Source organism: Myxocyprinus asiaticus, chromosome 19 (assembly GCF_019703515.2).
Source record: "Myxocyprinus asiaticus isolate MX2 ecotype Aquarium Trade chromosome 19, UBuf_Myxa_2, whole genome shotgun sequence".
Lineage (NCBI taxonomy): Eukaryota > Metazoa > Chordata > Actinopteri > Cypriniformes > Catostomidae > Myxocyprinus > Myxocyprinus asiaticus.
Window position 1 is genome coordinate 44684807 of NC_059362.1, and position 11214 is coordinate 44696020.

At 36.5% G+C, this 11214-nt stretch overlaps 1 pseudogene; it reads left to right on the forward strand.

The window, feature by feature from the left end:
* The first annotated feature begins 2235 nt into the window (after positions 1-2235).
* Positions 2236-5142, forward strand: LOC127409990 (ribosomal oxygenase 1-like; annotated as a pseudogene).
* Positions 5143-11214: the final 6072 nt, after the last annotated feature.

Here is an 11214-nt window from a genome sequence, read left to right on the forward strand (position 1 = left end):
GCAGACAGCGGCGACGCCGGTGCGCGTGCGCGATAGAATGCTTGGAAAGCGGACGCGCGCGCGACGTTTCTGTTCAGTGCACGCGCGTGCTTCCATCTAGCGCTCAGAGCGGAGGGTGACGATGTCTGTTTACATTTATTTCTGGTACATTTTTGGCAAAATATCCGACTAGAATTATTTTTAAAATAATGAATGTGTTGATATACATGTATTTTATATTTTATATATACAATATGGACATAGGTATGGTGGATAAAAAAGAGTTTTAAACATGTTGGTTTAGCTCCAGGCCTGTAGGTGGCAGTATTTAAGCTGTTTGTTTGTTTTCTCTCTTGCAGAAGAAAAGCTTTCATGCGTCTCATATGTTTTATATCCATGGGGAGAAAACACATGTCCGCGTTTCTATTTATCAGTTATTACCAGGAGGAACAGCACCAAAAGTGCAGGTATAATTGTTCGTATGCAAACTTATATCATTTCTGCATGATAAGAAGCGTTTTAAAGGGGAAAATAAACTAATAGCAGTGACACAGCTACATTAAAAGTCTAGCAAATCAGTGCCAGATTATATTTCATATTAAATATACATTGAATATGCAACATGTGACTGTGTAAAAGTGTAAAACATTTTGAATAAGATTTGGAGGCAAATTAAGTTGCCCTTTGGGCATTGAGGTTTCAATAATAAACGTTATTCTAATGTGTGGATGGAATTTTGTGCTACATGAAAATTATTGTTAAGAAAATGCACTGTTAATTATGATGGCCTATCTTATAATAAGTAAATGTTTAGTTATAAGTGGATAGTCTGTGCTTGTGTCATGCATATTATGCCTGTTGTGTTTTGTAGAGGTTTTCTCTGCTATCTCTTTAGTCGAAACAAACAAACAAAAGCAAATAATAAATCAATTTAAAAAATAAATACAAGTTTTTTTGTTTGTTTTTTAAATGTTTTGCTCTTGAACCATGGTAGCATCATGTTATTCTCTAAAGTACTTCTAAAGGAATTCTACCTTGCAGGATGATGCTCCACCAGCAAAGTAAATCAAACAGAAAGAGAATGGCATCCAACCAAAAAAAGTGATGTGATGGATTTGACAGTCCAGCTCTTGATTTACTCCTAACGGATCTGTCAAAGGTCAACAACAGCAGAGAGAGAGAGAGAGAGAACCAGCAGACTGTTTCAGTGGTTCGTTCATCCGGTACAAGCCAAAATCTTCTTCAGGTATGAAATTGCACACAGACACAAAGGTTGACCACAGACGTGAGGGGGACCTACACAGTATTAGGCAGGTGGTTTTAATGTTGTGGCTGATCGGTGTATTTGTATTGTAGAGTACTTTTGTAAAGCACAATTGTTACATTTATCTATATTTGTTAAGAATACATCTATTTATTAAGTATGCATAGATTTAAATTGTTAGGTACATTTGTAAAGCACAATTGTTGAGTATACTTTTATTTATTGTTAATTTTGCTTATATTTAAATTGTAAAGTACATTTAAAGCAGAATTGTTAAGTAAAACGTAATACTTAATGATAAATAATTGTATTAAGTACAAGTGTTTAGTACAGATATATTTCAATTGTAAAGTACATTTATAAAGTATTAAGCATACATCTATTTATAAGTACACATATTAAGTACATTTGTAAAGCACAATTGTTAAGTGTACATTTATTTAGTGTAAAGTTTGCTTGTATTTAAATTGTGAAGTTAAGTATACATCTATTATATATATATATATATATATATATATATATATTGTAAAGTACATTTGTCAAGTACAGTTTTTAAGTATGCATCTATTTATTTTCAAGTTTACATCATTTAAATTGTAAAGTACATTTGTAAAGCAAAATTATTAAGTATACATTTATTTAGTTTTAAGTATGCTTGTATTTGTATGGTAAAGTACAGTGGTTAAGTATACATCTATTTAAGTATGCATATGTTTAAATTATAAAGGGCATTTGTCAGTACAATGGTTTAGTATTGAGGTATTAAAATTGTAATGTATAATTGTGAAGTAGACATATATTTATTGTTTAGTAAGCATATATTTAAATTGTAAAGTACAATTGTTCAGTATACTGTACATAGTAAGTATAATTCATTAGTTATTTGTGTTAGTACCCTGTGTCTGGACAGGATGTTTTTTTTCCCCCTCGCATTACTGTAATGAGAATTTGGGTGAAATGTGCTTAATTGTCATGAAAATATTAAAGCAAAAATGGTCCTGAAAATAGGCTCCATTTTACTTTAAACGAAATATAATTTCTTATTTGTTTCTTTAGATTTTTGGGTGAAATATGACCCAAACACTTCTTCATGAAATTCATTAGAATATTTAGTTTGTTTATTGAGTTTGATTATGCAGTTGATCCCAGCAGTTCTGGAGATTGCGATGGAGGAAGATGTGGAGTTCAGAAGGGGACTGCCACTCGATTACCTTCAGCTCACGGGAGTCCAGAACTCTGAGAAGGTCCTTGTGTTTATACACCATAAAAATCCTTGGGAGACATTTCAAAATGCATTGTCTTCTTTTGTTATTGCTAACCTGTATTCATACGGGTTAATGTGAATGTTAACAGGAAAATCCACGAAGGGATAAATTAATAGAACATGTTCAGGGCCTGACGATGAAACTGGTTTATTTTGCTCCAGTTGATGCTGCTGTGGATCAGAAGGCCAGACACGTCCTGCACAACTGTCTTGCACATGTACTGACTGCAGGTGAGTCTCGCAGTAATAAATTAAATCTAGATGCACATCAGATTTTAAAGCAAGAACTAGTCTGTCTTATAAAAGCCCTTTTATTGTTGTATCAACAGAACAATCATCGTCTCTGTGTGTACTATTTTGAATTAGCTTAAGATCAAAAATGCCCATTCAGTAAAATTAATTTGTGTTTTTCGTAGAGGAGAAGGCCAGCCCTGTGTACGGGCCCCTGCTTGCTGGGGAAACAGAGATTCCCTTGATGTAACTGCTCAAATAAAGGGACAAACTCAAATCGGACTCATACGGGCTTGAGCTGCCAGGTAACAGAGACGGGCTCAATGCTCCTCTGCACAGAATACTTAGTTTGTTTTTATCTGTACTGTAGTAATCGGCACATTCTGGGAACAAAAAGAAATTCATAAATTGTTATTTTTGTCTCTATAGGTTATGCAGTGATGGAGATACTGTGTTGCTTCACTACACTACAGAAAACCCCAGAGTGCACCATAAAGAAGCGCCCAAGAGCTTTGAGATACAAACAGAGGTAAACATGCACTCTTATTTGAAATGACTTCAGTCTTTTTCTTTTTAGCTCTTGACTGATCCCGTTTTTGTATCAGCATATAGATGCCATGGAGATCCTGATTCATTCTTATCCCAAGTTTGTCCCTGTGGCCAGTTTACCATGCGAGACAGCCGGGGCAAAGGTATTGGTTTCTTTTAATGATTCTAATCAAAAGTGACCTATTAAAACTGCATTTATTGAATTATGTACATGCATTATGCTTAGTTTTAAATTAAACTCATTTTTGCAGGTGCTGAGCTGCTCTCTGAGAAAGGACTGCTGAATAAAAATGATTTTGCTCGCCGAAAGGAAACAACCAGTTTTCTGCATCATATCATTGTTAGATGCTAAAATCGGTTATTTGTTCAAATTACATGTTTTTGTAATGTTAAACTATCCATTATGTATTAAGACGTATTCTGAAACAGTTTTACTTGGAAGCATTCATGCCTCGTTAAACAGTTAAAGGAATATTCCGGAGTTAATACAAGTTAAGCTGGATCGACAGAATTTGATTACCACAAAAATGTATTTTGACTCGTTTCTCCTTTTTATTTAAAAAAAACAAAAAAATTGAGGGTGCAGTGAGGCACAAATGGGGCCCATTTTTGGAAAGTTTCAAGGCAGAAATGTGACGCTTATGATTTTATAGGAAGTACTTTAAATCTTCAGTCAAAACTCACTATTTGATCTGTAAAGTTGTTTAAATTGTCATTTAAAGGTTCATGTTAACACGCATATTGTTTACATCTTGTGGCTATACATTTAAAACAGGGAGTATTTTCATGTTTACAGATTGGCCCCCATTCACTTCCATTGTAAGTGTCTCACAGGATCCGTGATTTTTGCGGTAAACAATATTATGCCACAAATGCTGTCGATTGAGCTTAACTTGTGCTGAACCCGGAATATTCCTTTAATAAATTTTAGCATTAGGTGAGCAGGAGATATTAACTGGTGGTCAGTTTGAATGGGGCTATAAAAGGCAGATATAATGCTGATATACCAAATACAATTTGATGGCAAATGATATGTACATAAATTGCTGAGCTTAAATAAACACGTGCTTTACAAAATATTTACTCAAAATCACTCAAATCTAAATTGACAAGGCCTTTTGAAGGGGCAACTAACCAATGCAGATAATCTCAAAATGGCCAAATATTAACCAATCTAATGTCCTAGTTGATATATTGGTCCGTTACTTTAAAAAAAAAAAAGTCCCTCATCATTAAAAGCAAAAATTCTGCACTATGCAACACACTGACAACCAATCAGAATATATTGCAGTTTTAACAGATGGTAATGTTTTTTCCATTTTATATAGTATACTCTATTTACGTGTAGTGGGATTTTAGACTAAAGACATTTCACCCATCATAATGCAATAGAAAACGAGCAATCAAAAAAAGGTTCTGTTACTGTCTTTAAAGGGATAGTTTGCCCAAAAGTGAAAATTCTCTCATTTACTCCCCCTCATGCCACATCAAAGCTGTATGACTTTCTTTCTTTCTGAACACAGATGATTTTTAGAAGAATATCTCAGTTCTGTAGGTCCATACAATGCAAGTGAATGGTGGTCAGAACTTTGAAGCTCCAAAAAGCACAATAAGGGAGCATAAAAGTAATCCATACAACTCCAGTGGTTTAATTCATGTCTTCAGAAGGGACATGATAGGTGTGGGTGAGAAACAGATCAAAATGAACGTGCTTTTTTACTTTAAATTCTCCCTGCCCAGTAGGTGGCGATATGCACGAAGAATGTGAATCGCCAAAAACAAAAGAAAAATACAGAAGTGAAAGTGGAGATTTATATTAAAAAAGGACTTAAATATTGATCTGTTTATCATCCACACCTATCATATTGATTCTTAAGACATACATTTAACCACTAGAGTTGTATGAACTACTTTTATGCTGCCTTTATATTCTTTTTGGACCTTCAAAGTTCTGGCAACTATTTGCTTGCATTGTAAGGACCTACAGAACTGAAATATTCTAGTGTTCTGCAGAAGAAAGTTATACACATCTGGGATGGCATGAGGGTGAGAAAATGACTGGGTGAACTATCCCTTTAACTTCGCTTGTTACAACAAAAACTTGTACAAAAATACAAGATGTAAAGTTTCTGTTTTTGTCGAACTCATTCACATGCATGCAGACCTTGTCTGCTGAAAAATAAAAACCATACAGCTTTACAGAACTAAATGGAAAATTTATTGTGCCAACATGCTTGGAATCAGGGACACAGTAGCTGAACAGACAGTATACACATTCGGACAGTAAACTGGGCAGAGGGTCCAATAAATAGCACTGCAGGGACAATCTCACTTCCAGGTGTACTGCTCACCGGGCTTTAGTTCCCTAAAATTAAAGTTTGAGATTAAGAAATATAATTCCTTTAGCAAGACACGCCATAGTTTTAAAATGCCTTTATATAAAGAGAGATCACCTGCTGTATAAAGCACTCTTGTTCCTGAATGCTGTGAGTTTCTGATCGTTCCGTCTGTCCAGGTAAACCCCGATGACGAAACCCAGAGGGACCAAAATATTGACCCAATGCTCACGAATCGCTGCAGCAAAGTTCACCATGATGCCTGTAATTAAAGAAAAGACACAGAAATGAAGTTGGATGATTTCATTACACATCTGATATTTTACGTTGCATTTCACATTATTCTGCTTTTTTGTTTTAAAGGATTAAATAAGCAATTAATGAACATACGACACTATGTCTATGTAGCTGTCTGTCTAAATATCTGCATTTCTACCTGTATGTTTATCTATGGAAAAGATGCTGCTGCAGTGGCTGCTTCAGTGTGGAGCTCTCTAGCGTGTTTGTCACTCCCAATCAGTTTCACGAGGGATGAACTGCTGAATATTCGGCAGAGCATACCTGATAATTTTTTGCCAGTGTTTGATTATTCAGACGTTTTATTAGACATCTTAGTTGGAGGCGCAGCGGTGTTCTACAAGTGCTCCAAGAGATGCCAGCTAGGGAAGCACACCGGTGCGCTTGTGAAGCTTCGTCAACGTGGCTTTAAGACTCCGTTGCCGAGTATTCATCTGGCAAACAAATAAGGAATTTTCTAACCCCGCTGCTCTGTGTTTCACAGAAACCTGGATGAATGAAGCCATCCCGGACAGCACGCTACATCTGCCGGGCTTCCAGCTGTTCAGAGCGGGTCACGTTGCGGAATCATTGGGGAAAACGAGAGGCGGTGGAACATGCTTTTACATGAATGAAAGTTGGTGTACAGATGTAACAGCATTGAAGAAGATGTGCTGTCCTAATTTAGTAGCGCTCTTCATCAATTGTAAGCCTTTCTATTTGCTGCGGGAGTTTTCCTCGTTTATTCTGGTGTGTGTTTATATCCCGCCACAAGCGTGCGTGAACGCAGCGTTGCAACAGCTGGCTGATCAAATCACAGACATGGAGCAACAACACCCGGACTCACTTATTATTATTCTGGGAGATTTTAATAAAGCTTACCTCACCCATGAACTGCCAAAATACAAACATCACATCACATGCCCCACCAGAGACAGAAATACACTGGATCACTGCTACACCACTGTAAAGGATGCATATCGCTCTGTCCCACATGCAGCTTTAGGACTCGCTAATCACTGTCAGGTTCATCTTCTCCCGAACTACAAGCAGAAACTTAAATCAGCTCTGGACCCCACACACCCTGACCACTACGTTTTTTTAACTGTTGCCCTCTGGCCGGTGCTACAGAGCACAAGCACAAGAACAGTTTTTACCCTCAGGCCATTTACCACATGAACAATTAAGCTGCCTTCAGGACTCCCATAGTGTAATAATGTATAAATACGTTGTGTACATATGTAAATCCACTCATATTTAATTCAATAACTGTACATACCCCTACCTTGCACATATATTACTAGAGGTTGACCGATATATCGGTTTTGCCGATTAATCGGCACCGATAACAGATTTCCGGGACTATCGGTTATTGGCAAAAATCCACACCGATAGTTTTTCCCCGTTGCGTCCGGTGCTGGAGCAGCTGGGAAGGGTCTGCTGTCGTTATACAGTATGAGAGCGGCCTCTAGAGGCGAAATAAAAATCACTTCACTGATGCCTTGTGGTGTTTGTTTTGACATGAGACTACACTCTGCATGGAGCGAAACACTTCAAATGCGGATTTAAAACATCAACAATGAAAAGGCATGTATACGGTACACTACAGTACATGTTGTCATATCATTATAAAGTAATTAATTTGTTGACTAGATGCTATATTAGCAGAGAACAGCAGTATGTTTGCCAACAAGGCAGAGAGGGTGCTAACATTAAAGCTAACCTCAAGCTGTTAGAACAATGTGACAAAAATACACACAAGTCCTACCCAAATGTATAAATGTTACGATTGTTACCATCTATTTGCATATCCAGCTGGTCAAGTTTATGCATTCGTTAGCCAGCTAAGTTGCATATTTAAAGCTAGTGACATAAGAAAGCAAATTAATATCTTCATGCAGCCGAGAGAAACGTATAAACAAATCAGAAAGCATCTGATTTTAATTCATTTTTTTTATCCTCACTGTAATACGATGACTTCAGATCGATCACATTCTTGCGCTAAAAAAGGCTTGACACAGTGCAACAAATACAGTTTAACAGAAAGCAGCTGTCTCAATATGCTTTTAAGGTTATTTTTAATTAGACACTTCATCTGAAAAACAGCACTCCTGCACAAGACACTGAATAAACAAAAAAGTTTGTCTAGCACGTGTTTACATAGAAAAACAAATGCATAGTTGCAAATGCGTTCGGTATGAACAGCCCCTTACAGTTGGTGGAGGTCTTTGGCCATTGCGTCTTGCTCTCTTATAAGCGTTTCTCAGATTAAGCAATGAGTTGTTTAAATGCTGTCAGGAAAGATGTTCAACTTGGAAATGTGTGTCTTGAGATCCTCACGTTCAGTTCCAGTCTGTTGTGTTTCGTCTGATTGAACAGCCCCTGGCCTGGGCTCATAGTCTGAGCCGCTTCTCCATCGAGTTCAGCCGAATACCACTGCTATCTGGGAGTATTGCTACTCTACATACAACTGTACTGAATAAAAAACAATGTGGTATTACGCTGTTATTATGAAGCTTCAGTCTGGAGTAGCAGGAACCAGTGCAAGTGTAACACCATGTGAACTGTCTACTGAAGCGTTTTCCCTCCTCATTTTACTTTTAACATTTGAGAATATGGGCCGACTAAAACTTTTTATTTCTTTATTTTATGCACATTAGTTGAAAATGAAATGCTCTTTTTTAACAGCCAGGATAGGAATGTTCTATGTAATAATATAACAGTGCTGAATGGTTTATGCATTTATTGCGCCCTCTTGTGGACTAAGGAAACAATGTCAATTTAAAAATCAGCTGATTTTAAAATTCGAATATTAGTTCATATATATTAATATTTCTATATTTATTTCACTTAAAAGTACAATACATTTCATGGTTCAGTCAGTACTGTTTATTTTTGTAATAAATCTCAGCACTATTTTACTTTGTGTTATTTTTCATTCAATATACATTTTTAAAACTATCGTTTGATTAACCGGTTAACGGCAGGTACTGCCCAAATTAGTTATCGTGTCGGTAAAATCCACTGTCGGTTGACCTCTATATATTACCACTTGCACATGTACATATGCCATACTATGTTATATGTCAAATTTTTTTGTATGTCTATTTATACTCTTACCTTGTTTTATATTCTGTGTCTCACTGTAATGTTCTGTGTGCACTTGTTTCTCCTATCACCAAAAATAAATAAATAAATTCATTCTGTACGGGAGCACATGACAATAATGCTAATTCTGATTCTATCTACTGTATCTATCTATCTATCTATAGTTGAAGTCCCATTCACAGATTTAATACATGATTAATATCGTTTAGTACATCTACTTTGTGCATGACATGAGTCATTTTTACAACAATTATTTACAGACAGACTGTTTCACATTTAATTGACTATATCACAATTCCAGTGGGTCAGAAGTTTACATACACTAAGTTAACTGTGCCTTTAAGCAGCTTGGAAAATTCCAGAAAATTATGTCAAGCCTTTAGACAATTAGCTTCTGATAGGAGGTGTACTGAATTGGAGGTGTACCTGTGGATGTATTTTAAGGCCTACATTCAAACTCAGTGCCTCTTTGCTTGACATCACTGAAAAATCAAAAGAAATCAGCCAAGACCTCAGAAAAAAAATTGTGGACCTCCACAAGTCTGGTTCATCCTTGGGAGCAATTTCCAAATGGCTGAAGGTACCACGTTCATCTGTACAAACAACAGTACACAAGTATAAACACCATGGGACCACGTAGCCATAGAACCGCTCAGGAAGGAGACGCATTCTGTCTCCTAGAGATGAACGTAGTTTGGTGCGAAAAGTGCTAATCAATCCCAGAACATCAGCAAAGGACCTTGTGAAGATGCTGCAGGAAACCAGTAGACAAGTATCTATATCCACAGTAAAACGTGTCCTATATCAACATAACCTGAAAGGCTGCTCGGCAACGAAGAAGCCACTGCTACAAAACCGCCATAAAAAAGCCAGACTACAGTTTGCAAGTGCACATGAGGACAAAGATCTTACTTTTTGGAGAAATGCCCTCTGGTCTAATGAAACAAAAATGTAACTGTTTGGCCATAATGACCATCGTTATGTTTGGAGGAAAAAGGGTGAGGCTTGCAAGCCTAAGAACACCATCCCAACCGTGAAGCATGGGGATGGCAGCATCATGTTGGGTGGGTCTTCCAAATTGACAATGACACCAAGCATGCCTCCAAAGTTGTGGCAAAATGGCTTAAGGACAACAAAGTCAAGGTATTGGAGTGGCCATCTCAAAGCCCTGACCTCAATCCGATAGAAAATTTGTGGGCAGAACTGAAAAAGCGTGTGCGAGCAAGGAGGCCTACAAACCTGACTCAGTTACACCAGTTCTGTTTGGAGGAATGGGACAAAATTCCAGCAACTTATTGTGAGAAGCTTGTGGAAGGATACCCAAAACATTTGACCCAAATTAAACAATTTAAAGGAAATGCTACCAAATACTAACAAAGTGTATGTAAACTTCTGACCCACTGGGAATGTGATGAAAGAAATAAAAGCTGAAATAAATCATTCTCTCTACTATTATTCTGACATTTCATATTCTTAAAATAAAGTAGTGATCCTAACTGACCTAAGACAGGGAATGTTTTCTATGATTAAATGTCAGGAATTGTGAAAAACTGAGTTTAAATGTATTTGGCTAAGGTGTATGTAAACTGCTATCTATCTTTCTATCTATCATGAGCAAAATCATTATAACACAAACTTACAGACTCTAACATGAAGCAAAACATTTATAATGTACAAATATATCGCAAAAATGTCACTTAAGTGAAAAAATCATCACATAACATTAAGTTTCTATAATAATTGGTGTATGTTTATGTGAAGGTGACTGTTCTGGGCCTGCGTCTGCTCAATTCCACCGAAAAACATGTGGATTTAATGTCAGTTACTAGCACAGAAAGCTTGTATATAATCTTACTTAAATATTCAAACTGAATTATCCCTTAGTAAATATAAAATACGTGTATCTATGAAACAAATGTGAATTTGAAACTCATTTACCTTCTGTGTGTTATGAGCACAGCAGCATTAGCCGGTCAGAGAATACAGGACTCTACCAAACGTCATCACGTCAGTTTAACGTTAGAGTTATTAATAGTTTTGTTGCATTTTAAGTATTTTCTAAAATATACATATATATATCTTTTGTATAAAGGTTTAATCGAGTTATGAAATAAGTAAATAATTATTGAAACGTTCTAAAAGATTTTAATGACGTAAATCAGCACGCTATGCGCTTTACCTCCCTAGTGCTGTCAGTGGTTGAGTCC